Source organism: Arachis ipaensis, chromosome B3, assembly GCF_059453495.1.
Source record: "Arachis ipaensis isolate K30076 ecotype BB chromosome B3, ASM5945349v1, whole genome shotgun sequence".
NCBI lineage: Eukaryota > Viridiplantae > Streptophyta > Magnoliopsida > Fabales > Fabaceae > Arachis > Arachis ipaensis.
The window spans coordinates 115913560-115940149 of record NC_142438.1 but is presented as its reverse complement, the minus strand read 5'-3'; the positions used below and the strand labels follow the sequence as shown (position 1 = coordinate 115940149).

The 26590-nt window shown below is 36.9% G+C and overlaps 1 pseudogene across 1 annotated transcript in view; it reads left to right on the top strand.

The window, feature by feature from the left end:
* LOC107633476 (glucose-1-phosphate adenylyltransferase large subunit 1, chloroplastic-like) overlaps positions 1–18288 on the top strand; it is a 73489-nt pseudogene extending 55201 nt beyond the window's left edge. Inside the window, exon 12 of the transcript XR_015907062.1 lies at positions 17817–18288. The product of XR_015907062.1 is annotated as a glucose-1-phosphate adenylyltransferase large subunit 1, chloroplastic-like (transcript). The remainder of the gene's footprint in view (positions 1–17816) is intronic.
* Positions 18289–26590: the final 8302 nt, after the last annotated feature.

The following is a 26590-nucleotide window of genomic DNA, read 5'->3' as shown; positions in this document are numbered from 1 at the left end:
GTAGGATCTAGTTACTTTTAGGGATGTTTTCATTAGTTTTTATGTTAAATTCACAATTCTGGACTTTACTATGAGTTTGTGTGTTTTTCTATGATTTCAGGTATTTTCTGACTGAAATTGAGGGACTTGAGCAAAAATCAGATTCAGAGGTTGAAGAAGGACTGCTGATGCTGTTGGATTCTGACCTCCCTGCACTCAAAGTGGATTTTCGGGAGCTACAGAACTCAAAATGGCGCGCTTCCAATTGCGTTGGAAAGTAGACATCCAGGGCTTTCCAGAAATGTATAATGATCCATACTTTGGCCAAGAATAGATGACGCAAACTGGTGTTCAACGCCAGCTTTCTGCCCAAATCTGGCGTCCAGCGCCAGAAAAGGAGCCAAAACCAGAGTTGAACGCCCAAACTGGCACAAAAGTTGGCGTTCAACTCCAAGGAGGATCTCTAGACGTGCAACACTCAAAGCTCAGCCCAAGCACACACCAAGTGGGCCCCGAAAGTGGATTTATGCATCAATTACTTACTCTTGTAAACCCTAGTGACTAGTTTATTATAAATAGAACTTTTTATCATTGTATTCACAGTCTTGGTTACTCCGGTTCCCCTCTGGGGCCGAGACCAATGAACTCCATTATCACTTATGTATTTTCAACGGTAGAGTTTCTACACTCCATAGATTAAGGTGTGGAGCTCTGCTGTTCCTTAAAGATTAATGCAAAGTACTACTGTTTTCTATTCAATTCATCTTATTTCGCTTCTAAGATATTCATTCGCACTTCAACCTGAATGTGATGAACGTGACAATCATCATCATTCCCTATGAACGCGTGCCTAACAACCACTTCCGTTCAACCTTCGACTGAATGAGTATCTCTTAGATCTCTTAATTAGAATCTTCGTGGTGTAAGCTAGAATGATGGCGGCATTCAAGAGAATCCGGAAAGTCTAAACCTTGTCTGTGGTATTCCGAGTAGGATTCAATGATTGAATGACTGTGACGAGCTTCAAACTCGCGATTGCTGGGCGTAGTGATAGACTCAAAAGGATAGTAAATCCTATTCCAGTATGATCGAGAACCGACAGATGAATAGTCGTGCCGTGACAGGGTGCGTTGACCATTTTCACTGAGAGGATAAGATGAAGCCATTGACAAGGGTGATGCCTCTAGACGATTAGCCATGCCGTGACAGGGAATTTGGATCATTTTCCCGAGAGAAGACCAAAAGTAGCCATTGACAATGGTGATGTATCACATAAAGCCAGCCATGGAAGGGAGTAAGACTGATTGGATGAAGATAGCAGGAAAGCAGAGGTTCAGAGGAACGAAAAGCATCTCTATTCGCTTATCTGAAATTCTCACCAATGAATTACATAAGTATCTCTATCCTTTATTATTTATCTTTTAATTATCTAATCCAATCACATTTAACCCAACCTGACTGAGATTTGCAAGGTGACCATAGCTTGCTTCATACCAACAATCTCCGTGGGATTCGACCCTTACTCACGTAAGGTATTACTTGGACGACCCAGTGCACTTGCTGGTTAGTTGTGCGAAGTTGTGAACCATGGTATTGGCATCATGTTTTTGGCGCCATTACCAGGGAAAGAAAGAGCGATGAATTTTACATAATCAAAGTGTAATCACAATTTCTGCGCACCAATAGTGGATGCAGGTATTAGGTTGATACTTGCCCCAAGATCACATAAAGCTGTCTTGGTGCAATTACCCTCTAATATGCATGGTATTAGAAAGCTCCCGGGATCTTTAAGCTTTTCTGGGAAGCTTTTCAGAATGACTGCACTGCATTCCTCAGTGAGGAGAACTCTTTCAGTTTCTCTCCAATCCTTCTTATGACTCAAGATCTCTTTCATGAACTTGGCATAAGAGGGTATTTGCTCAAGTGCCTCTGCAAACGGAATCTTTATTTCAAGAGTCCTGAGATAGTCTACAAAGCGAGCAAATTGCTTATTGGTATGCGAAATTGTTACTCAGGTTGTGAATTATTGTTCGAAATTGATTCCCTGGCGATGGCACCAAAAACGGATGCACAGAACCATGGTCTAAACATATCTTCACAACTTCGCATAACTAACCAGCAAGTGCACTGGGTCATCCAAGTAATAAACCTTACGTGAATAAGGGTCGATCCCACGGAGATTGTTGGTATGAAGCAAGCTATGGTCACCTTGTAAATCTCAGTCAGGCGGATATAAAATAGTTATGAAGTTTTCGAAATTAATACTGAAATAGGGATAGAAATACTTATGTAAATCATTGGTGAGAATTTCAGATAAGCGTATGGAGATGCATTCATTCCTCTGAACCTCTGCTTTCCTGCTGTCTTCATCCAATCCGTCTTACTCCTTTCTATGGCTGGCTTTATGTAAGGATGTCACCAGTGCCAATGGCTACTTTCAATCCTCTCGGGAAAATGGTCCAAATGCTCTGTCACAGCACGGCTAATCGTCTGGAGGCATCACCCTTGTCGTTGGTTGCATCCTAGAAAATGGTCTGATGCGCTGTCACTGCATGGCTAATCATCTTGGAGGTTCTCGATCATACTGAAATAGAATTTACTATCCTTTTGCGTCTGTCACTACGCCCAGCACTCGCGAGTTTGGAGTTCGTCACAGTCATTCAATCCCAGAGTCCTACTCGGAATACCACGGACAAAGTTTAGTCTTTCCGGACTCTCATGAATGCCGCCATCAATCTAGCTTATACCACGAAGATTCTGATTAAGAGATCTAAAAGATACTCATTCAATCTAATGTAGAACGGAAGTGGTTGTCAGGCATGCATTCATAGGGAATGATGATGATTGTCACGTTCATCACATTCAGGTTGAAGTGCGAATGAATATCTTAGAAGCGAAATAAGATGAATTGAATAGAAAACAGTAGTACTTTGCATTAATTTTTGAGGAACAGCAGAGCTCCACACCTTAATCTATGGAGCGCAGAAACTCTACCGTTGAAAATACATAAGTGATAATGGAGTTCATTGGTCTCGGCCCCAGAGGGGAACCGGAGTAACCAAGACTACGAATACATTGATAAAAAGTTCTATTTATAATAAACTAGTCACTAGGATTTACAGAAGTAAGTAATTGATGCATAAATCCACTTCCGGGGCCCACTTGGTGTGTGCTTGGGCTGAGCTTGAAGTCTACACGTGGAGAGGTCATTCTTGGAGTTGAACGCCAGCTTTTGTGCCAGTTTGGGCGTTGAACTCCACTTTGCAACTTGTTTCTGGCGCTGGACGCCAGAATTGGGCAGAGAACTGGCGTTGAACGCCAGTTTGCGTCGTCTAAACTTGGGCAAAGTATGGACTATTATATATTGCTGGAAAGCCCTGGATGTCTACTTTCCAATTCAATTAGAAGCGTGCCATTTTGAGGTCTGTAGCTCAAGAAAATCTATTTTGAGTGCAGGGAGGTCAGAATCCAACAGCATCAGCAGTCCTTCTTCAACCTCTGAATCTGATTTTTGCTCAAGTCCCTCAATTTCAGCCAGAAAATACCTGAAATCACAGAAAAACACACAAAATCATAGTAAAGTCCAGAAATGTGAATTTAACATAAAAACTAATGAAAACATCCCTAAAAGTAACTAGATTCTACTAAAAACATACTAAAAACAATCCCAAAAAGCGTATAAATTATCCGCTCATCACAACACCAAACTTAAATTGTTGCTTGTCCCCAAGCAACTGAAAGTCAAATAGGATAAAAAGAAGAGAATATACTATAAATTCCAAACTATCAATGAAACATAGCTCCAATCAGATGAGCAGGACTTGTAGCTTTTTGCCTCTTGAATAGTTTTGGCATCTCACTTTATCCATTGAAGTTCAGAATGATTGGCTTCTATAGGAACTCAGAGTTTAGATAGTGTTATTGACTCTCCTAGTTCAGTATGATGATTCTTGAACGCAGCTATTTTATGAGTCTTGGCCGTGGCCCTAAACACTTTGTTTTCCAGTATTACCACCGGATACATAAATACCACAGACACATAATTGGGTGAACCTTTTCAGATTGTGACTCAGCTTTGCTAAAGTCCCCAATTAGAGGTGTCCAGGGTTCTTAAGCACACTATTTTTTTGCTTTGGACCTTGACTTTAACCGCTCAGTCTCAAGTTTTCACTTGACACCTACACGCCACAAGCACATGGTTAGGGACAGCTTGGTTTAGCCGCTTAGACCAGGATTTTATTCCTGTAGGCCCTCCTATCCACTGATGCTCAAAGCCTTGGGATCCTCTTTATTTACCCTTGCCTTTTGGTTTTAAGGGTTATTGGCTTTTTGCTCTTGCCTCTTGGTTTTAAGAGCTTTTGACTTTTTCTGCTTGCTTTTTCTTTCTAATTTTTTTTCGCCTATTTTTTTTTCTGCAAGCTTTGTTCTTTGCTGCTTTTTCTTGCTTCAAGAATCATTTTTATGATTTTTTAGATTATCAAATAACATGTCTCCTAGTCATCATTCTTTCAAGAGCCAACATTTTTAACATTCTTAAACAACAACTTCGAAAGACATATGCACTGTTCAAGCATACATTCAGAAAATAAGAAGCATTGTCACCACATCAATATAATTAAACTAAGTTCAAGGATAAATTCAAAACTCATGTACTGCTTGTTCTTTTGAATTAAAACATTTTTCATTTAAGAGAGGTGATGGATTTATAGGACATTCATAACTTTAAGACAAAGTTACTAACTACTAATGATCATGTAATGAAGACACAAATATAGATAAGCACTTAACATAGAGAAAACAAAAAAATAGAAGAAATAAGAGCAAGGAATGAATCCACCTTAGTGATGGTGGCGTTTCCTTCTTGAGGAACCAATGATGTCCTTGAGCTCTTCTATGTCTCTTCCTTGTCTTTGTTGCTCCTCCCTCATTGCTTTTTGATCTTCTCTTATTTCATGAAGGATGATGGAGTGCTCTTGATGTTCCACCCTTAGTTGTCCCATATTGGAACTTAATTCTCCTAGGGATGTGTTGATTTGCTCCCAATAGTTTTGTGGAGGAAAATGCATATGAGGCATCTCCGGGATCTCATGGTGATGAGCTTCCTGCGCCTCTTGAGCTCCATGAATGGGCTCTCTTGCTTGCTCCATCTTTTTCTTAGTGATGGGCTTCTCTTCTTCAATGTGAATGTCTCCTTCTATGGAAGCTCCAGCTGAGTAACATAGATGGCAGATAAGATGAGGAAAAGCTAGCCTTGCCCCAGGAGAGGGCTTTTCGGCTATTTTGTAGAGTTCAAGGGAGATGACTTCATGAATCTCTACTTCTTCTCCAATCATGATGCTATGGATCATGATGGCCCGATCTACAGTAACTTCAGATCGGTTACTAGTGGGGATGATGGAGCGTTGAATGAACTCCAACCATCCTCTAGCCACAGGCTTGAGGTCCAATCTTCTTAGTTGAACCGGCTTGCCTTTGGAGTCAATCTTCCATTGAGCTCCTTCTACACATATGTCCATGAGGACTTGGTCCAACCTTTGATTAAAGTTGACCCTTCTAGTGTAGGGGCGTTCATCTCCTTGCATCATAGGCAAGTTAAATGCCAACCTCACATTTTCCGTACTAAAATCCAAGTATTTCCCCCGAACCATTGTAACATAGTTCTTTGGATCCGGGTTCTTATTTTGATCATGGTTTTTGGTGATCCATGCCTTGGCATAGAACTCTTGAACCATTAGGATGCCGACTTGTTGGATGGGATTTGTTAGAACTTCCCAACCTCTTCTTTGAATTTCATGTCGGATCTCCGGATACTCATTTCTTTTGAGTTTGAAAGGGACCTCGGGGATCACCTTCTTCTTGGCCACAACATCATAGAAGTGGTCTTGATGAGCTTTGGAGATGAATCTTTCCATCACCCATGACTCGGAGGTGGAAGTTTTTGTCTTCCCTTTCCTTTTTCTAGAGGATTCTCCGGTCTTAGGTGCCATCAATGGTAATGGAAAAACAAAAAGCTTATGCTTTTACCACACCAAACTTAGAATATTGCTCGCCCTCGAGCAAGAGAAGAAAGAATAATGTGAAGAAGAAGAAGAAAATATGGAGAAGAGGGGGAAGGTGTGTTTCTGCCAAGAAGAGAAGAGAGGGTTGTGTTGTGTGAAAATGAGGAAGAATGGAGGGCTATATATAGGGAAGGGAGGGGGGTTAAGGTTCGGCCATATGGGTGGGTTTGGGTGGGAAATTGATTTGAATTTTGAAGGTAGGTGGAGTTTATTGGGTAGGTTTATGGGGAAGAGTGGGTGGATGTGAGTGGTGAAGGGTTTTGGGGAGGAGTGTTTATTGGGAATAGAGGATGATTGAGAAGAGAGAAGAGAGTGAGTGGAGGTAGTGGGGATCTTGTGGGGTCCACAGATCCTGAGATGATCCTGTGGGGTCCACAGATCCTGAGGTGTTCAAGGATTTACAACCTTGCACCAAATTAGGCATTTAAAATGCCCTTGCACACAACTCTGGGCGTTCAGCGCCAGGTTGGTGCCCATTTTGGGCGTTCAACGCCCATTTGTTGCCCATTTCTGGCGTTGAACGCCAGAACCATGCTTGTTCTGGGCGTTCAGCGCCAGCTCTTCTCCAGGGTACAATTCTGCGTTCAGCGCCCAGATGCTGCCCATTTTGGGCGTTCAGCGCCCAGATACTGCCTATTTTGGGCGTTCAGCGCCAGAACCATGCTCTGTTTTGGCGTTGAACGCCAGACAGGTGCTTCCTCCAGGGTGTGATTTTTCTTCCGCTGTTTTTTATTCTGTTTCTAGATTTTTCGTTTATTTTGTGACTCCACATGATCATGTACCTATAAAGACATATAACTAATAGAAATATAATTAAATAAAAATTGGGTTGCCTCCCAACAAGCGCTTCTTTAATGTCAATAGCTTGACAGTGGGCTCTCATGGAGCCTCACAGATGTGGAGAGCTTTGTTGAGACTCCCCAACACCAAACTTAGAGTTTGGATATGGGGGTTTGACACCAAACTTAGAGTTTGGTTGTGGCCTCCCAACACCAAACTTAGAGTTTGACTGTGGGGGCTTTGTTTGACTCTGCTTTGAGAGAAGCTTTTTATGCTTCCTCTCCATGGATGCAGAGAGAGATCCTTGAGTTGTAAACACAAGGTTGTCCTCATTTAATTGAAGGATCAATTCTCCTCTGTCCACATTAATCATAGCTCTTGCTGTGGCTAGGAAGGGTCTTCCAAGGATGATGAATTCATCCTCATACTTCCCAGTATCTAGGACTATGAAATCATCAGGGATGTAAAGGCCTTCAACCTTTACTAACACGTCCTCTACTTGTCCATAAGCCTGTTTTCTTGAATTGTCTGCCATCTCTAATGAGATTTTAGCAGCTTGCACCCCATAGATTCCCAGTTTCTCTATTACAGAGAGGGGCATGAGGTTTATTCCTGAACCAAGGTCACACAGAGCCCTAAAGATCATGGTGCCTATGGTACAAGGTATTATGAACTTTCCAGGATCCTGTCTCTTCTGAGGCAATGTCAGTTGATCCAGATCACTTAGTTCATTGGTGAACAAGGGAGGTTCATCTTCCCAAGTTTCAATACCAAATAATTTGGCATTTAGCTTCATGATTGCACCCAAGAACTTGGCAGCTTGCTCTTCAGTAACATCCTCATTCTCTTCAGAAGAGGAATACTCATCAGAGCTCATGAATGGCATAAGGAGGTTCAACGGAATCTCTATGGTCTCTAGATGAGTCTCAGATTCCTTTGGTTCCTCAGGGGGAAGCTCCTTATTGGTCACTGGACGTCCCAGGAGGTCTTCCTCCTTGGAATTCACGTCCTCCTCTCCCTCTTTGGGTTCGGCCATTTTGGTTATGTCAATGGCCTTGCACTCTCCTTTTGGATTTTCTTCTGTATTGCTTGGGAGAGTACTAGGAGTTCAGTGACCCTTTTACTCAGCTGGCCCACTTGTGCTTCCAAATTTCTAATGGAAGACCTTGTTTCATTCATGAAACTTATAGTGGCCTTGGACAGATCAGAGACTAAGTTGGCTAAATTAGAGGTATTTTGTTCAGAATTCTCTGTCTGTTGCTGAGTGGATGATGGGAAAGGTTTATTATTGTTAAACCTGTTTCTTCCACCATTATTAAAGCCTTGTTGAGGCTTTTGATCCTTCCATGAGAAATTTGGATGATTTCTCCATGATGGGTTATAGGTGTTTCCATAAGGTTCACCCATATAATTTACCTCTGCTATTGCAGGGTTTTCAGGATCATAAGCTTCTTCTTCAGAAGATGCCTCTTGAGTACTGTTGGATGTAGCTTGCATTCCATTCAGACTCTGAGAAATCATATTGACTTGCTGAGTCAATATTTTGTTCTGAGCCAATATGGCATTCAGAGTATCAATTTCAAGAACTCCCTTCTTCATAGGCGTCCCATTATTCACAGGATTCCTCTCAGAAGTGTACATGAACTGGTTATTAGTAACCATGTCAATGAGTTCTTGAGCTTCTGTAGGCGTTTTCTTTAGGTGAATGGATCCACCTGCAGAAGTATCCAATGACATCTTTGATAGCTCAGATAAACCATCATAGAATATATCCAGGATGGTCCATTCTGAAAGCATGTCAGAAGGACACTTTTTGGTCAGCTGCTTGTATCTTTCCCAAGCTTCATAGAGGGATTCACCTTCTTTTTGTCTGAAGGTTTGAACATCCACTCTAAGCTTGCTCAGCTTTTGAGGAGGAAAGAACTTGGCTAAGAAAGCCGTGACCAGCTTGTCCCAAGAGTTCAGGCTGTCTTTGGGTTGAGAGTCCAACCATATTCTAGCTTTGTCTCTTACAGCAAAAGGGAAAAGCATGAGCCTGTAGACTTCAGGATCTACTCCATTAGTCTTAACAGTATCACAGATCTGCAAGAATTCAGTTAAGAACTGAAAAGGATCTTCAGATGGAAGTTCATGAAACTTGCAGTTCTGCTGCATCAGAGAAACTAGCTGAGGTTTCAGCTCAAAGTTGTTTGCTCCAATGGCAGGAATGGAGATGCTTCTTCCATGTAAATTGGAATTAGGTGCAGTAAAGTCACCAAGCATTCTCCTTGCATTATTATTATTTTCGGCTGCCATCTCCTCTTCCTGTTCGAAAATTTCTGAAAGGTTATCTTTGGATTGTTGTAATTTAGCTTCTCTTAGTTTCCTCTTCAGAGTCCTTTCAGGTTCTGGATCTACTTCAACAAGAATATTCTTGTCTTTGCTCCTGCTCATATGAAAAAGAGGGACAAAAAAATAATAATAATAGGGATCTTTTTTACCACAGTATAGAGGTCCCTGTGTGAATAGAAGAAAAGAAGAAGAGAAAATCTGAACTCAGAGAGATAGAGGGAGTTCGGATTTTTGGTGAGTGATGTGAGGAAGAGATGTTAGTAGATGAATAAATAATTAGAATGAGATGAGAGAGGGAAAATTTCGAAAATTATTTTTTTTTTTAAAAAGGGTTAGTGATTTTCGAAAATAGTTTTTGAAAAAGGTTAGTAGTTTTCGAAAATTAAAATAAAAAATTAAAATAATTAGTTAATTAAAAAGAATTTTTGAAAAAGAGGGAAGATATTTTCGAAAATTAGAGAGAGAGAGAGTTAGTTAGGTAGTTTTGAAAAAGATAAGAAGCAAACAAAAAGTTAGTTAGTTAGTTGAAACAAATTTGAAAATCAATTTTGAAAAAATAAGAAGATAAGAAGTTAGAAAAGATATTTTAAAATCAAATTTTGAAAAAGATAAGATAAGAGGATATTTTTGAAAAGATATAATTGAAATTAGTTTTGAAAAATATTTGATTTTAAAAAATCACAATTAATGACTTGATTCACAAGAAATCACAAGATATGATTCTAGAACTCAAAGTTTGAATCTTTCTTAACAAGTAAGTAACAAACTTGAAATTTTTGAATCAACACATTAATTGATGATATTATTTTCGAAAATATGATGTAAAATTAAGAAAAGGATTTTTGAAAAATATTTTTGAAGTTTTCGAAAATAACTAAAAAAAATTGAAAAAAGATTTGATTTTTGAAAAAGATTTTGAAAAAGATAAGATTTTTTTTAAATTGAAAATTTGATTTGACTCATAAAAACAACTAGATTTTAAAAATTTTTAAAAAAGTCAAATCTAATTTTCGAAATTTTAAGAAAGAAAAAGGGAAAGATATTTTTTTTATTTTTGAATTTTTAATGATGAGAGAGAAAAACATGAAAAAGACTCAATGCATGAAAAATTTGGATCAAAGTATGTGATGAATGCAAGAACACTATGAATGTCAAGATGAACACCAAGAACACTTTGAATGTCAAGATGAACATTAAGAACATGTTTTTGAAAAATTTTTAATGCAAAGAAAACATGCAAGACACCAAATTTAGAATTCTTTAATGCTTAGACATAAAGAATTCAGGAATGCATATGAAAAACAAGAAAAGACACAAAACATGCAAATGCAAAGATCAAACAAGAAGACTTACCAAGAACAACTTGAAGATCATGAAGAACACTATGAATGCATGAATTTTCGAAAAATGCAAAATGAATATGCAATTGACACCAAACTTATAACATGACACATGACTCAAGCAAGAAACATGAAAAATATTTTTGATTTTTATGATTTTATGAAATTTTTTTTTGTATTTTCTTTTAATTTTTTTCAAAAATCATTTTGAAAAAAGAAAAATAAGGATTTCAAAATTTTTAATATGAATTCCAGGAATCTTATGCTCTTTAGTCTAAAGCTCCAATCAAAGGGTCAGGCATGGCTTAATAGCCAGCCAAGCTTTAGTATGTAACTCAGACATGACACGCCTGACATGCCCTACACAGAAGAATTAGACATGGCTTTACAGCCAGCCAAGTTTCCACATGCTTCATGAAACACTAGAATTCATTCTTAAAAATTCTGAAGAAAAATATATTTTTGAAAACATTTTTATTTTAAAATTTTTTTCTTTTTTTTTTTCGAAAAAAAGGAGAAATTTTTGAAAGAATTTTGAAAAATTTTTGAAAATAAATCAAAAAGAAAATTACCTAAGCTGAGCAACAAGATGAACCGTCAGTTGTCCAAACTCGAACAATCCCCGGCAACGGCGCCAAAAACTTGGTATGCGAAATTGTTACTCAGGTTGTGAATTATTGTTCGAAATTGATTCCCTGGCGATGGCACCAAAAATGGATGCACAGAACCATGGTCTAAACATATCTTCACAACTTCGCATAACTAACTAGCAAGTGCACTGGGTCGTCCAAGTAATAAACCTTACGTGAGTAAGGGTCGATCCCACGGAGATTGTTGGTATGAAGCAAGCTATGGTCACCTTGTAAATCTCAGTCAGGCGGATATAAAATAGTTATGGAGTTTTCGAAATTAATACTGAAATAGGGATAGAAATACTTATGTAAATCATTGGTGAGAATTTCAGATAAGTGTATGGAGATGCATTCATTCCTCTGAACCTCTGCTTTTCTGCTGTCTTCATCCAATCTGTCTTACTCCTTTCTATGGCTGGCTTTATGTAAGGATGTCACCGGTGCCAATGGCTACTTTCAATCCTCTCGGGAAAATGGTCCAAATGCTCTGTCACAGCACGGCTAATCGTTTGGAGGCATCACCCTTGTCGTTGATTGCATCCTATTCCTCTCTGTGAAAATGGTCCGATGCGCTGTCACTGCATGGCTAATCATCTTGGAGGTTCTCGATCATACTGGAATAGAATTTACTATCCTTTTGTGTCTGTCACTACGCCCAACACTCGCGAGTTTGGAGTTCGTCACAGTCATTCAATCCCAGAGTCCTACTCGGAATACCACGGACAAGGTTTAGACTTTCTGGACTCTCATGAATGCCGCCATCAATCTGGCTTATACCACGAAGATTCTGATTAAGAGATCTAAGAGATACTCATTCAATCTAATGTAGAACGGAAGTGGTTGTCAGGCACGCGTTCATAGGGAATGATGATGATTGTCACGTTCATCACATTCAGGTTGAAGTGCGAATGAATATCTTAGAAGCGAAATAAGATGAATTGAATAGAAAACAGTAGTACTTTGCATTAATCTTTGAGGAACAGCAGAGCTCCACACCTTAATCTATGGAGTACAGAAACTCTACCGTTGAAAATACATAAGTGATAATGGAGTTCATTGGTCTCGGCCCCAGAGGGGAACCGGAGTAACCAAGACTACGAATACAATGATAAAAAGTTCTATTTATAATAAACTAGTCACTAGGGTTTACAGAAGTAAGTAATTGATGCATAAATCCACTTCCGGGGCCCACTTGGTGTGTGCTTGGGCTGAGCTTGAAGTCTACACGTGGAGAGGTCATTCTTGGAGTTGAACGCCAGCTTTTGTGCCAGTTTGGGTGTTGAACTCCACTTTGCAACTTGTTTCTGGCGCTGGACGCCAGAATTGGGCAGAGAGCTGGCGTTGAACGCCAGTTTGCGTCATCTAAACTTGGGCAAAGTATGGACTATTATATATTTCTGGAAAGCCCTGGATGTCTACTTTCCAATGCAATTAGAAGCGTGCCAGTTTGAGTTCTGTAGCTTCAGAAAATCCATTTTGAGTGCAGGAAGGTCAGAATCCAACAGCATCAGCAGTCCTTCTTCAACCTCTGAATCTGATTTTTGCTCAAGTCCCTCAATTTCAGCCAGAAAATACCTGAAATCACAGAAAAACACACAAACTCATAGTAAAGTCCAGAAATGTGAATTTAACATAAAAACTAATGAAAACATCCCTAAAAGTAACTAGATTCTACTAAAAACATACTAAAAACAATGCCAAAAAGCGTATACATTATCCGCTCATCACTTATCCTGCTCCTCTTGGAAGAGTTTTTGAGGATAAGGTATCTTGGCTTTTTATTCTTCAACCTTGGTTGCTGCAGGTTTATTTCCAACAGAGGTGGTTGGAGAAGCCTTTTTAGAGGGGTTGTTATCAGCACTTGTGTATGTCTGATCCCTCACTGGCAATTGAATGCCAGAGTTGGAAGCTGGATTGGCGTTGGACGCCAACTCCTTGCTTGTTCTTGGCATTTGGATGCCAGAACTGAGCTTCCATTGGGCGTTTGATGCCAACTCCCTGCCTATTTTTGGCGTTTGAACGCCAGAGCTGTGCATGGGTTGGGCGTTTAACGCCAGCTTTGCATCCCTTTCTGGCGTTTGAACGCCAGAGTTATTCCTCTCTGGGCCCTTACTGTCCTCAGAGGGATTTTGTATAGTATTTTGTTCATCCTCTGTCAGTTGCTCTTTTCGTGGCTTTCTGCTATTCTGAAGTGAGGTATTTAATATTTTCCCACTTCTTAATTGAACTGCCTGGCACTCGTCTGTTATCTGCTTTAATAACTGCTGTTTTGTCTGATTCAACTGTGCTTCCATATTTTTATTAGCATTTTTAGTGTCTTGTAGTATCTCTTTGAATTCTGCTAGCTGTTTTGTTAGAAAACACAATTGTTGACTGAGTTCAGCAACTTGTTCTGGAGGACCAAGCTTACTAGATACTGCTTTGGCTTCTTCTTTTGTGGAGGACCCACTACTTATGTACAGATGCTGATTTCTAGCAACTATATCAATAAGCTCTTGAGCCTCTTCAATAGTTTTCCTCATGTGTATAGATCCACCAGCTGAGTGGTCTAGAGATACCTGAGCTCTTTCTGTAAGCCCATAGTAGAAGATGTCTAATTGCACCCACTCTGAAAATATTTCAGAGGGGCATTTCCTTAGCATCCTTCTGTACCTCTCCAGGCATTATAAAGGGATTAATCATCCTCTTGTTTAAATCCTTGGATGTCCAGCCTTAGCTGTGTCATCCTTTTTGGAGGGAAATATTGATTCAGGAATTTTTCTGATAACTGTTTCCATGTTCTTATGCTTGCTGTGGGTTGGTTATTTAACCACCTTTTAGTTTGATCTTTTACAGCAAATGAAAACAGTAACAGTCTGTATACATCCTGATCTACCTCCTTGTCACGTACTGTGTCAGCAATTTGCAAGAATTGTGCCAGAAACTCAGTAGGTTCTTCCTGTGGAAGGCCGGAATACTGGCAGTTTTGCTGCACTATGATAATGAGCTGAGGATTTAGCTCAAAATTGCTTGCTTTGATGGGAGGTATACAGATACTACTCCCATATGCAGCAGCAGTGGGGTTAGCATATGACCCCAGAGTCCTTCTGGACTGTTCATTTCCACTTAGGTCCATGATGGGAAAGGGAGATGATGCGGATTGCAAATAAATTTTTTTTTTTGAAAACCGAAAGTAGAATTAAATAAAATAAAATAAAATAAATGAAAAATTGACTATATTTTCAAAAATTAGAAGAAAAAGAAATAAAAGAAAATTGAAAACTAAATTAATTAATTAAAAAGATTTGAAAAAAAAAGATGTGGGTGAGGATTTTCAAAAAAATGAAGAGAGAGAAATTAGTTAGAAAGTTTTGAAAAAGATATGTCTTAAAATTAAAGATACTTGTAAGAAAATAAAATAAAATAAAAAAGAAAAGATATGAAAAAGATTTGATTTTAAGATTTGAGATTAGAAAAGATAAGATAAGCTATGTAAGAGAGGATAAGGAATTTAAATTAAAAAGTTTTGAAATTTAAATTTGAAATTTGAAATTTTGAAAATTGAAATTTGAAAATTGAAATTTGAAAGTTGAAATTTGAAAGTTGAATTTTGAATTTTCGAAAAAGTCAACAATATAAGATAAGGATTTGAAAAAGATTTAAATTTTGAAAAGATTTGATTTTTAAATTTGAAAATTAGATTTTGAATTTTAAATTTTGAAATTTGAATTTTGAAATTTTGAAAGTTGAAATTTGAAATTTGAAAAGATAAAATTTTGAAAAAGATATGATTTTTTTAAAAAAAATTTGAATTTTGAAATTTTTAAAACTAAGATAAGATAAAATAGAAATTTTAAAATAAAAATCTGAGTTTTTTTGAAAAAATTTTGAAATATTTGCTCAAAAATAGTTAGAGAAGATAATTTTTTTATTTTTGAATTTTATGATGAAAAAGAAAAACACACAACTTAAAATTTTTAGATCTAATGCTCCTTGTTTTCAAAAATTTTGGAGGAAAAATACCAAGGAACACCAAACTTAAAAATTTTAAGATCAAAACACAAGGAAAACTCAAGAACACTTTAAAGATTCACAAGAACAACAAGAACATGAAGAAAGAACACCAAACTTAAAATTTTTAGAAAACCAAAATAAAATTTTCGAAAACTAAAGAAAAGTTAACAGGAGAACACCAAACTTAAAGTTTGGCACAAGATTTATTCAAAGAAAATTTATTTTTGAAAAGATTTTAGAAAGAAAATTCCCAATTACCAAGAACATAAGCACACTGCTCTAGCCAATTGAGCTATAAATTTAAAGTGTTTTAATAAAGGTATTTAATGTATAAATTTTTTTTGAATACTGATAATTCAAAAATGCACAAGAAAAACAAGAAAAATCACAAAACAAGAAAAACTAAAGATCAAACAAGGAAAATAAACAAGAACAACTTGAAGATTAAGAAAGAACAATGAACACAAATTCGAAAATTTAAAAGGAAATAAAAACATGCAATTGACACCAAACTTAAAATATGAAACTAAACTCAAATAGAAAAGCTCAATTATTAGTTTATAAAAATTTCGAAAAAATGTAAAAAGAGAAAATAAGGATTTAAAAAAAATTTCAACCAAAAACAATAATAGAAGACTCTAAACCAAAAAGAAAAATTTTTCCTAATCTAAGCAACAAAATAAACCGTCAGTTATCTAAACTTGAACAATCCCTGGAACGGCGCTAAAAACTTGGTGCACGAAATTGTGATTCACAATTTTCACAACTCTGCACAACTAACCAGCAAGTGCACTGGGTCGTCCAAGTAATACCTTACGTGAGTAAGGGTCGATCCCACGGAGATTGTTGGCTTGAAGCAATTTATGGTTACCTTGTAAATCTTAGTCAGGAGATTAATTATGATTATCAGTTTGAATTGCGAAAAATAAAAGAGCATGAAATAAATACTTGTTATGCAGTAATGGAGAATATGTTGGAGTTTTGGAGATGCTTTGTCTTCTGAATCTTTGCTTTCCCCCTGTCTTCTTCTTCACTCACACAAGGTTCCTCCTATGGCAAGCTGTGTGTTGGTGGATCACCGTTGTCAATGGCTACCATCCGTCCTCTCAGTGAAAATGGTCCAGGTGCGCTGTCACCACACGGCTAATCATCTGTCGGTTCTCACTCATGCTGGAATAGGATCCATTGATCCTTTTGCGTCTGTCACTACGCCCAACCCTTGTGAGTTTGAAGCTCGTCAAAGTCATTCAATCCTTGAATCCTACTCGGAATACCACAGACAAGATTTAGACTTTCCGAATTCTCAAGAATGCTGCTAATGGATTCTAGCTTATACCACGAAGATTCTGATTAAGGAATCCAAGAGATACTCATTCAATCGAAGGTAGAACAGGAGTGGTTGTTAGGCATGCGTTCATAGATTGAGAATGGTGATGAGTGTCACAGATCATCACATTCATCATATTGAAGTGCGAATGAACATCTTAGATAGAAACAAGCGTGTTTGAATAGAAAACAGAAATAATTGCATTAATTCATCGAGACACAGCAGAGCTCCTCACCTCCAACAATGGAGTTTAGAGACTCATGCCGTCAAAGAGTACAAAGTTCAGATCTAAATTGTCATGAGGTACAAAATAAATCTCTAAAAGTTGTTTAAATACTAAACTAGTAACCTAGGTTTATAGAAAATGAGTAAACTAAGATAGATAGTGCAGAAATCCACTTCTGGGGCCCACTTGGTGTGTGCTGGGGCTGAGACTTGAGCTTTACACGTGCCTAGACTGTTTCTAGAGTTAAACGCCAGGTTGTAACCTGTTTCTGGTGTTTAACTCCAACTTGTAACCTGTTTCTGGCGTTTAACGCCAGAATGCAACATCAACGCCAGTTTATGTCATTTATCCTTGAGCAAAGTATGGACTATTATATATTGCTGGAAATCTCTGGATGTCTACTTTCCAACGCAATTGAGAGCGCGGTATTTGGACTCCTGTAGCTCCAGAAAATCTATTTCGAGTGCAGGGAGGTCAGAATCCAACAGCATCTGCAGTCCTTTTTCAGCCTGAGTCAGATTTTTGCTCAACTCCCTCAATTTCAGCCAGAAAATACCTGAAATCATAGAAAAATACACAAACTCATAGTAAAGTCCAGAAATATGATTTTTATTTAAAAACTAATAAAAATATAATAAAAAGTGACTAAAATATATTAAAAACTACCTAAAAACAATGCCAAAAAGCGTATAAATTATCCGCTCATCAGGTCACGGCCAAGACTCATAAAGTAGATGTGTTCAAGAATCAACATACTTAACTAGGAGAATCAATAACACTATCTGGATTCTGAGTTCCTATAGAAGCCAATCATTCTGAACTTAAAAGGATAAAGTGAGATGCCAAAACTGTTCAGAAGCAAAAAGTTAAAAGCTCCGCTCATCTAATTAATACTGATCTTCATAGATGTTTTTGGAATTCATTGTATATTCTCTTCTTTTTATTCTATTTGATTTTTAGTTACTTGGGGACAAGCAACAATTTAAGTTTGGTATTGTGATGAGCGGATAATTTATACGCTTTTTGGCATTGTTTTTAGTTTGTTTTTAGTATATTTTAGTTAGTTTTTATTATATTTTTATTAGTTTTTAAATAAAAATCATATTTTTGGACTTTACTATGAGTTTGTGTATTTTTCTGTGATTTTAGGTATTTTCTGGCTGAAATTGAGGGACCTGAGCAAAAATCTGATTCAGAGGCTGAAAAAGGACTGCAGATGTTGTTGGATTCTGACCTCCCTGCACTCGAAGTGGATTTTCTGGAGCTACAGAAGTCGAATTGGCGCGCTCTTAATTGTGTTGGAAAGTAGACATCCTGGGCTTTCCAACAATATATAAAAATTCATACTTTGCTCAAGATTTGATGGCCCAAAATAGCGTTCCAAGTCAGCATAGAAATTCTGGCGTCAAAACGCCAGAACTGGCATAAAAGCTGGAGTTAAACGCCCAAACTGGCACAAAAGCTGGCGTTTAACTCCAAGAAAAGTCTCTACACGTGAAAGCTTCAATGCTCAGCCCAAGCACACACCAAGTGGGCCCAAAAGAAGATTTCTGCATTAATTACCTATTTTTGTAACCCTAGGCTACTAGTTTTCTATAAATAGGACATTTTGCTATTGTATTTACAGACGCTTTTCATATATACCTTTTGATCTTTATGTTCACGTTCGGGGCTAGACATTCGGCCATGCCTAGACCCTGTTCTTATGTATTTTCAACAGTGGAGTTTCTACACACCATAGATTAAAGTGTGAAGCTCTGCTGTTCTTCATGAATTAATACAATTACTATTGTTCTTCAATTCAATTCACGCCTACTTCTTCTCTAAGATATTCATTCGTTCTTCAACTTGATGAATGTGATGATCTGTGACACTCATCATCATTCTCACCTATGAACATGTGCCTGACAACCACCTCTGTTCTACTAGCAATGGCTTGAATGCGTATCTCTTGGGTTTCTAATCTAAGATTGGAACCTTCGTGGTATAGGCTAGAATTATTGGCGGTCATTCTTGAGATCCGGAAAGTCTAAACTTTGTCTGTGGTATTCCGAGTAGGATCTGGGAAGGGATGACTGTGACGAGCTTCAAACTCGCGATTGTTGGGCGTGTGACAGACGCAAAAGGATCAATGGATCCTATTCCAACATGATCGAGAACCGACAGATGATTAGCCGTGCGGTGACAGCGCATTTGGAACATTTTCACTGAGAGGACGGGAAGTAGCCATTGACAACGGTGATGCCCAACATAAAGCTTGCCATGGAAGGGAGTATGAATGATTGGATGAAGGCAATAGGAAAGCAGAGGTTCAAGAGGAACAAAGCATCTTCACACGCTTATCTGAAATTCCTACCAATGAATTACATAAGTATCTCTATCTCTATCTCTATCTTTATTTTATGTTTATCTTTTAATTATCAATTCTCCATAACCATTTGAATCTGCTTGACTGAGATTTACAAGATGACCATAGCTTGCTTCAAGCCGACAATCTCCGTGGGATCGACCCTTACTCACGTAAGGTATTACTTGGACGACCCAGTGCACTTGCTGGTTAGTTGTGCGGAATTGTGACAAAGTATGATTCACGTTTGAGAGCTCCAAGTCTTTGGCGCCATTGTTGATGATCACAATTCCGTGCACCAAGCATACAATTCGGTCGTCGGTGTCGGTTGCTAAGTACTGCGCAAAAAAATTGCCAAAGTGTGTATTTGTTTTCGCTGTTGATAAAAATTGCAAAATTGCTTAGAGCAGAGAAGCTTCTAGAGCACACTCTGATCAAAGTTATTTTTCTTTCAACTTTGTTATTTGTTATGAGTATGATGATTTTGATTTATTGTTATTGTTCTATTCATCTTTTGCCTATGTGAGATGTAGAATTAATCATTCTCTTAGTTAGAAAAATAATAATAATAAGAAGCAATTGAGACTGATACAAAATATGATATTATTAAAGTGTTATAAGCAATATTCAACTGTTAAAGTGTTATAAGCAATATTTAGTATTGGCAACTTCTCAACAATACAACTTGACCCTATTATCAATATTATTAAAGTGTTATAAGTAATATTCTGGGAGTTTTGGATATTGTTGGATAATTGACAATATAGTATATTGGGGATTATCAGGTTGGTGACCTGAATTTTATAAGTTTCGTTGTTTTCTCAGCATGATCCATCACTTTGCACATATACATTTCGTATTTATAGGAAATAGAGGTGAATGTGGTATATAGTGTTTATTTTAAATTAGCAACCAATTAAGACATTTAGTCAATAATAGCCGATGCTAATGCAATATATATATCCTATTTAAAAAAAAATAATAATGCAATAACAATAATACAGATTAATAAGCATGTGATGTTATAGAAATCTAAAGATATTCAAAAATCGTTTTTCTTCTTTATTATTGGACCTGAAATGACAAAGTACTTAGAAATTCGACCATATTAAATATTATTATAAAAGATTATCAAGGTGGATGGTAGAATATTATTGAGTGCGAGTTGATGAATGACCTAAAGTATAAGATTGGACAAAAGGTCAAAGTGGATACTGGTATTCTAGATTTCATCATCATTGACATGGGTGAGGTAAACTATGTCCAGTATCTGAGAGTCAGTGAGATCAAAAGGGTTGGGAAGATGAATTTTCTGTTAGCCTCCCAAGTTAGTAGCAGCACTCTGTTGTTGGATAGAAGTAATAGCAGCATTGCCACCTTAGGATGATGAGATCAAATTAGTGGTGCCACTAGAATCTGTGTTGGACATTGCCATGATATAAGATATAGAGTTTAATTATCCTCTAATAAGTTGTGTTTGAATTTTGAAAGAAAACATAGCCTTGTCTTGTGATTTCTAGATTGTTGTCTTCAACGTATTTACAGGCTTTTTCCACTGCCTGAGAGAGTTTGAAGTAGTTGCACATGAATAATGATAGTAACCTATTTATATAAAAAAAATAGTTTAAGTGATATTAAAAAATACCAATGGTTCTAACGAAAGAATGCTAAAAAAATGGTTCAATGAACTGAACTTTGGGAAATCCTACCAACTAGTTCAAACCAAATACCAATTATGAGTTTATTTGGTATATAATAAGAATGATTAAATATGTTAAGATAGAGCAAAGGACGTGTACGTCACATTGCACGTGTAAATGGCAAGAAACTCATTCACACACCCTTGTTCATATAATATTAGATTTCTAAAGTATGACCTCAATAAAACTCACTTGTTCCCCAGAGAATAAATTGGTTTTTAAATAATTTTTTAATCAAATTTATCTTTTAAAGAATTTAAATTATTCATATTAATCGTTATTAATACCTTGTGTTTGAGCTTCTGTCCACATTACTATGATGTTGGCTAGACTTAGGCCCGTTTGGAAACTCTAGAAGTAGCTTTTTTTAACTTTTGACTTATGAAAAGTAGTAGTATTAATGTCGGGTGCAATTTTCAAAACCAAATTGCAACTTTCTAAGAAGCTATTTTGGAGCTTATAGAGAAGTTAAAAAAAATGACTTCTCTCATAATACTTCTACTTTTCATTACATTTCTTTAAAATAAGCACTTTTAGGGTTAAAGATACAAACATAAAATAACTTATAGATAAGTTACTTTTAACAGAGTCATTTATTATTTAAGTTATTTTATCAAAAGGAACTTAATTAAGTTAGTTACCCAAACTGGGCCTTAAGCTTTGTTTCTTTTTGTCTTGTCACTGTGGTTGTTTTGTTCAATCCTAAGTTGATTTAATAATTTGTATTTGTGACTAATGTAAGAACATATACACATATATCACTAAGCTAAAATATCTTATTAAATTGTTCAATTTTAAATGCTTTATAAACATAAATATTTGATTAGATGATAAAGTAAATATTTAAAAGTCCCACATATGGTTAGACTCTATTCATACTGCTGGTAAATTAACATTTTTTATTTTAGAATAATTCCAGGGAGAAACAAAAAGGGTTAATTTTACTATATACGTTCAAACTATTTTAAATCAAATATAATAGAGGATATTATATCCGACTATTCTCTTCTTTTTTTTTTTTTTTTTTTTGAGTTAACACTCAAATAAGGGCTGAAAATTTGTATTTGAGAATTCTGTTCTTTATACATTATGATTGTTTAGTTTTTTAATTATTATTTAATTCTAACTTTTACTTCTTTTGTTTTTTCTCATTTTTTAAGGATTTTTCTTCTTTTATTTTCATTTTTTTGGATTTGGGATAAGCAATTCTTTCTACCAGTAATTTTTTAGAAAGTACAAAATTTTACAATGAGTAAGAAACCTCTTCAATACCTTTCGTGTGCTAATGTTATCCGGAATACAAGAAACTTTGTTTTTGTTTCTGTTTTGAGTTATTCGTCGCTTTTTACATGGTTTTGCTTGTAATAAACTGTTATTGGTTCTTCTGATATAATCCATTTTTATCACCAATTTTTTTTAGTTTTATGTCTTTATTTACTGTTGATTTATTGTTTGTGATATTTCATTAAATTAGACATTGATAAGAGCTGGATTACAAACCACAAGGTAGTGCAGAATATAAGAATGGTCTAAATAGATTCCTTGACTTCGCATTTACCAATGCATCATCCGATGGGATGATACATTATCCATATCCTTTGTGTGGGTTTCGGTTTTTCCAAACTAGAGAGGATGCGTACGATCATCTTCTGATGAAACCCTTTCCCCCTAATTATACTTTTCGGTTACATCAGGGTGAGAGGATCGTAGACGAGAGCTCCAACAATAGAGAACTAGAGCCCACTGGAAACTCAGTAGATCAAATGTGTGACATGGTCCACGAAGCATTTAAGTTCCCGGGCCTGCAGGGTGATGATGAAGACTCGATGGATGAACATGTCGGAGATGGTGCGGAGGGGTTGCCGTACTTATCCGACGAACCTAGCCGCGAGGCTCGTGCCTTTCATGACTTGCTTGAGGATGGCGAGCAGGAATTATATCCGAGATGCTCAAGATTCTCGAAGCTGTCTTTCTTGGTGAGGCTGTACCATATAAAGTGCATGTACGGAGTGAGCGACAAGGGTTTCGGGTTGATTCTAGAGCTATTTGGGGATGCCTTTGAGCATGCAAAGATTCCAAAGACCTTGCACGACGCCAAGAAGATCATAAGGAAGCTCGGTATTGAGTACAAGAAAATAGATGAATGTCCAATTGACTGCATGTTATACCAGGGCTTCGACCAAGACCTGTCTAAATGCAAATAGTGTGGAGCATCCAGATGGAAGCAAAAGACCTGAAAGAATTCTTTAGTAAGGATCCATGTCGTTGTCAAGAAGAATGGGAAACCTCTGCCGGCGAAGATTCTCCGTTACTTTCCTCTGATTCCACGGTTGCAACGATTATTCATGTCCAGCAAAACATCCGTGAACATGTTGTGGCACAAGAGAGGAACCAACTCTGACGGTTCTTTGAGGCATCCCAGTGACGGCGAGGCCTGGAAAGCATTTGACAGGAGATATACTGACTTTTTTGGCGATCCACGCAGTGTTCGCTTAGCCTTGGCCAGTGATGATTTCAATCCTTTGGGAAACCTGAGTTCAAAGTACTCAATATGGCCAGTGATTCTTATTTCGTACAACTTACCCCTTGAATTTGCATGAAACAAACCAACTATATTCTCTCCATGATTATTCCCGATCCTAAAATGCCTGGCAATGACATAGATGTCTACCTACAGCCCCTGATCGATGAGTTGAAGTAGTTGTGGGCCGGTGTTGATACGTACAATGCAAGTGAGAAGAAAACCTTCAAGATGCATGCTGTGTTGCTAAGGACTATCAGTGATTTTCCGGGCTTGGACAATTTATCTGGATGGAATACGTACGGTGGGAGAGCTTATCCTACATGCAATATGGATGCCGAGACTAAATAACTCACCTTCAGTCAGAAATAGTGTTTCATGGGTCACCGTCACTTCTTGAATCATGATCACAGATATAGACAAGACCGGAGTAGATTTGATGGTAAGGTAGAGAATAGATCCCTACCTGTCAAATTGACTGGCAGGGCTATCTTGAGATATTTGGAGGGTGTGCACGTCTCACTCGGCAAGGTGCAAGCGATTGGCGGTAAAAGAAGACACAGACAACAGATCGTGGTGCAAGACGAGTCTCCTTGGAAAAAGAGGAGTATATTCTTTGATCTCCTATACTGGGAGAACAACGAATTACGTCACAACCTTGACGTGATACACATAGAGAAGAATGTGTGTGACAACATTGTTTTCACCATGTTGAACGAGAGTGGTAAATCCAAAGACCACCTAAAAGCTTGAAAAGATCTCCAGTTGGTGGGAATCAGGCATGACATGTGGCCACTTGAAGGTAAAAAATATCCCTCTGCAGTCTTTACCATGTCCAATCCACAGAAGGATGTCTTTCTGAGGACCATCAAGAATGTGGTCTTTTCAGACGGATACTCTAGCAACATCTCTCGCTGTGTTGATTTAAAACAACGCAAGTTATTGGGCTTGAAGAGTCATGACTGCCACATTCTAATGGAACAACCATTGCCAATTGCATCAAAACATGTTTTACCCACCCCCAATACGGTCCAGTGAGCTATCGGCCTTTGATTTTGCGGCGGTTTAAAACCGTTGCTAATCATGAAAAAACTGCCGGTAAGTAACGCCTCCCATATAGTGGTTACAAAAAATAACAAATTTATATATTTATATTTTCATATAAAAATTTATAGTTACTTTTATAAACGATTTGATAAAAGACATAAATTATAATTTATAGTTTTTTATACATAAATTATTATTTATTTATATAGAATTATAGATTGTGTTTACTTTATTTGGGTTAGCTTATGAATATAAGACAATTTATAAATTTTTTAGTGATATAAAATTTAACTTTGTAAATAAACTCAATATTAACAAGTCGAACTAAACTAAATTCAATTTTGGTGAACTAAGATTGAACTTGACTTAGAGCTCGTTTAGGGAAATTTCAAAAGCTATTTTTTTGGACTTTTGACTTATAAAAAGTTACATTAATATTGTTTAAGAGTTTTTGAAGAAATCAACAAATTTAACTTCTCTACTTTTCAAAAGCTATTTTATCACTCTTATTAAAATAACTTTAAAACAAGTACTTCTATAATAAAAATCTAAATACAAAATAACTTATTTATAAACTACTTTTAATAGAAGTCTTTATGTTTTAAATTATTTTGGATTGTCACTTTATATTGTTTTAAAAGATGTTTTTAACTTTTCTAAAAATTATTTAAGAGCTTTTAAAGAAATAAAAACATATGACTTTTCTCATTTTCAAAAGTTATTTTATCATTTTTGTAAGACCCCAGATTTTTAGAAAATGAATAATGAATTATTTATGTTTATATATATGGTTTTATTTTTAGAAAGGTCATGAGATTTCGAGTTTTAAATTAATTCAGTTTTATATAAATTTCAATTATAATTAAATATTTTTGATTTACTGAAATTAATGGTTCTTGCTTAATTAGAATTCAAAGTTTTAATAATTGGAGATAAAAGAGAGTTTTGTATATAATTTAAATTAAATAATTAAAAGTTTTGATTAATATTATGAACTAAGAAAAAATTTATTTTATTTATCTATAATTTTAAAATTAGAAGTATTTAATTAAAAATAATTTGTAATTTAAAAAATAAAATAGTACTCTTAAAATTAATTATATTGATTAAATTTGGTTTTAAATTAAAACTCTACACAAACCCTAAATTCCGAATTCTAAATCCTAATTCCCAATTCACTAATCCTAACCCTAATTTCCACTGCCATTCCCTTCTCAATATACACACTACACCCAAAACCCTCATTACACATAACTCATACGACACCCACACATACACATACACTACTGGTGGAAAGAAAAAGAAAGAAAGGGAAAGAGAGAAGGGAGGGATCGAAGGAGAAGAAGAGGAAGGAGGGGGGAAGCTGCTGCCACGCCGCCGCGTCCAGCTCGCTCTCGTGCCGCCACCACACCACGTCACCGTCGAGAGAAGAACCGCGAGAGAGGAACGTGAGCCTATGGCTGTGGAGAGGAGCCGCTGCTGTGACGCTGGAGACGCGAGTCGGGGACGAAAAGGGGGACATTGCCGAGATTCTATCATTTTTTCGTCGCTGCCGTTGAGGGAGGACGCCGCTGAGGAGAGGAGCCTGACACTGTTGCCGAAGCTTTGTCATCGACGCCGAGCTTCTGCCGCTATCGTGTTTTGAACGCCATTGTGGTGGATGCCGTCGCTGCTGTCTGGATCATTGTGGTCAGAGCCGCCACTAAAGAAAGGCTGTTCAGTCACCGTCATCAAATTGCATGTGGCTGTTAAAGCTCATTGTCACTACTCTGATCGTCGGAAGTCACCGACGAAGTTGTGGTCGTCCCATTCCACTATTCTTTTTAATTCTGTAAGTTGTCCTCATTCCAAAAATCCTCACTGTTACCATTATGTTTTTATGGTTATTGAGAACCTTGAGATATTAATGTATTAGGGCTGTGTAAATTCCACTGCAAATTGTTAGATGATACTGCTGTTGCGGGAAGTTGTTGGTGCGGCTAATGCTGCTGCTGTTGCGAGTTAGAATGAAGTTGGAATCACGCTTAATTTGTGGATTTCGACTAATTGAGGTAGGTGTTATTTTATTAAATTAAATATTTTAAACTTTGAATGCCTAAGAAGTTTACCAAATTATTGTAAATATATAAATGCTTGATCTATGATGGATTTTGGATGCGGAGTAGATGTGTGACTGGTTATGTCTCTTGGTGGTTTTATGTGGTTTGAGATCTTTGTTAAAAGAACGTGTATGTTGGTGTGAAAGTTTACTGAAAATGTATTGGGTGTTTGTAATTGAGAAAGCATGTTTTGTTCCTCGATTGAAATA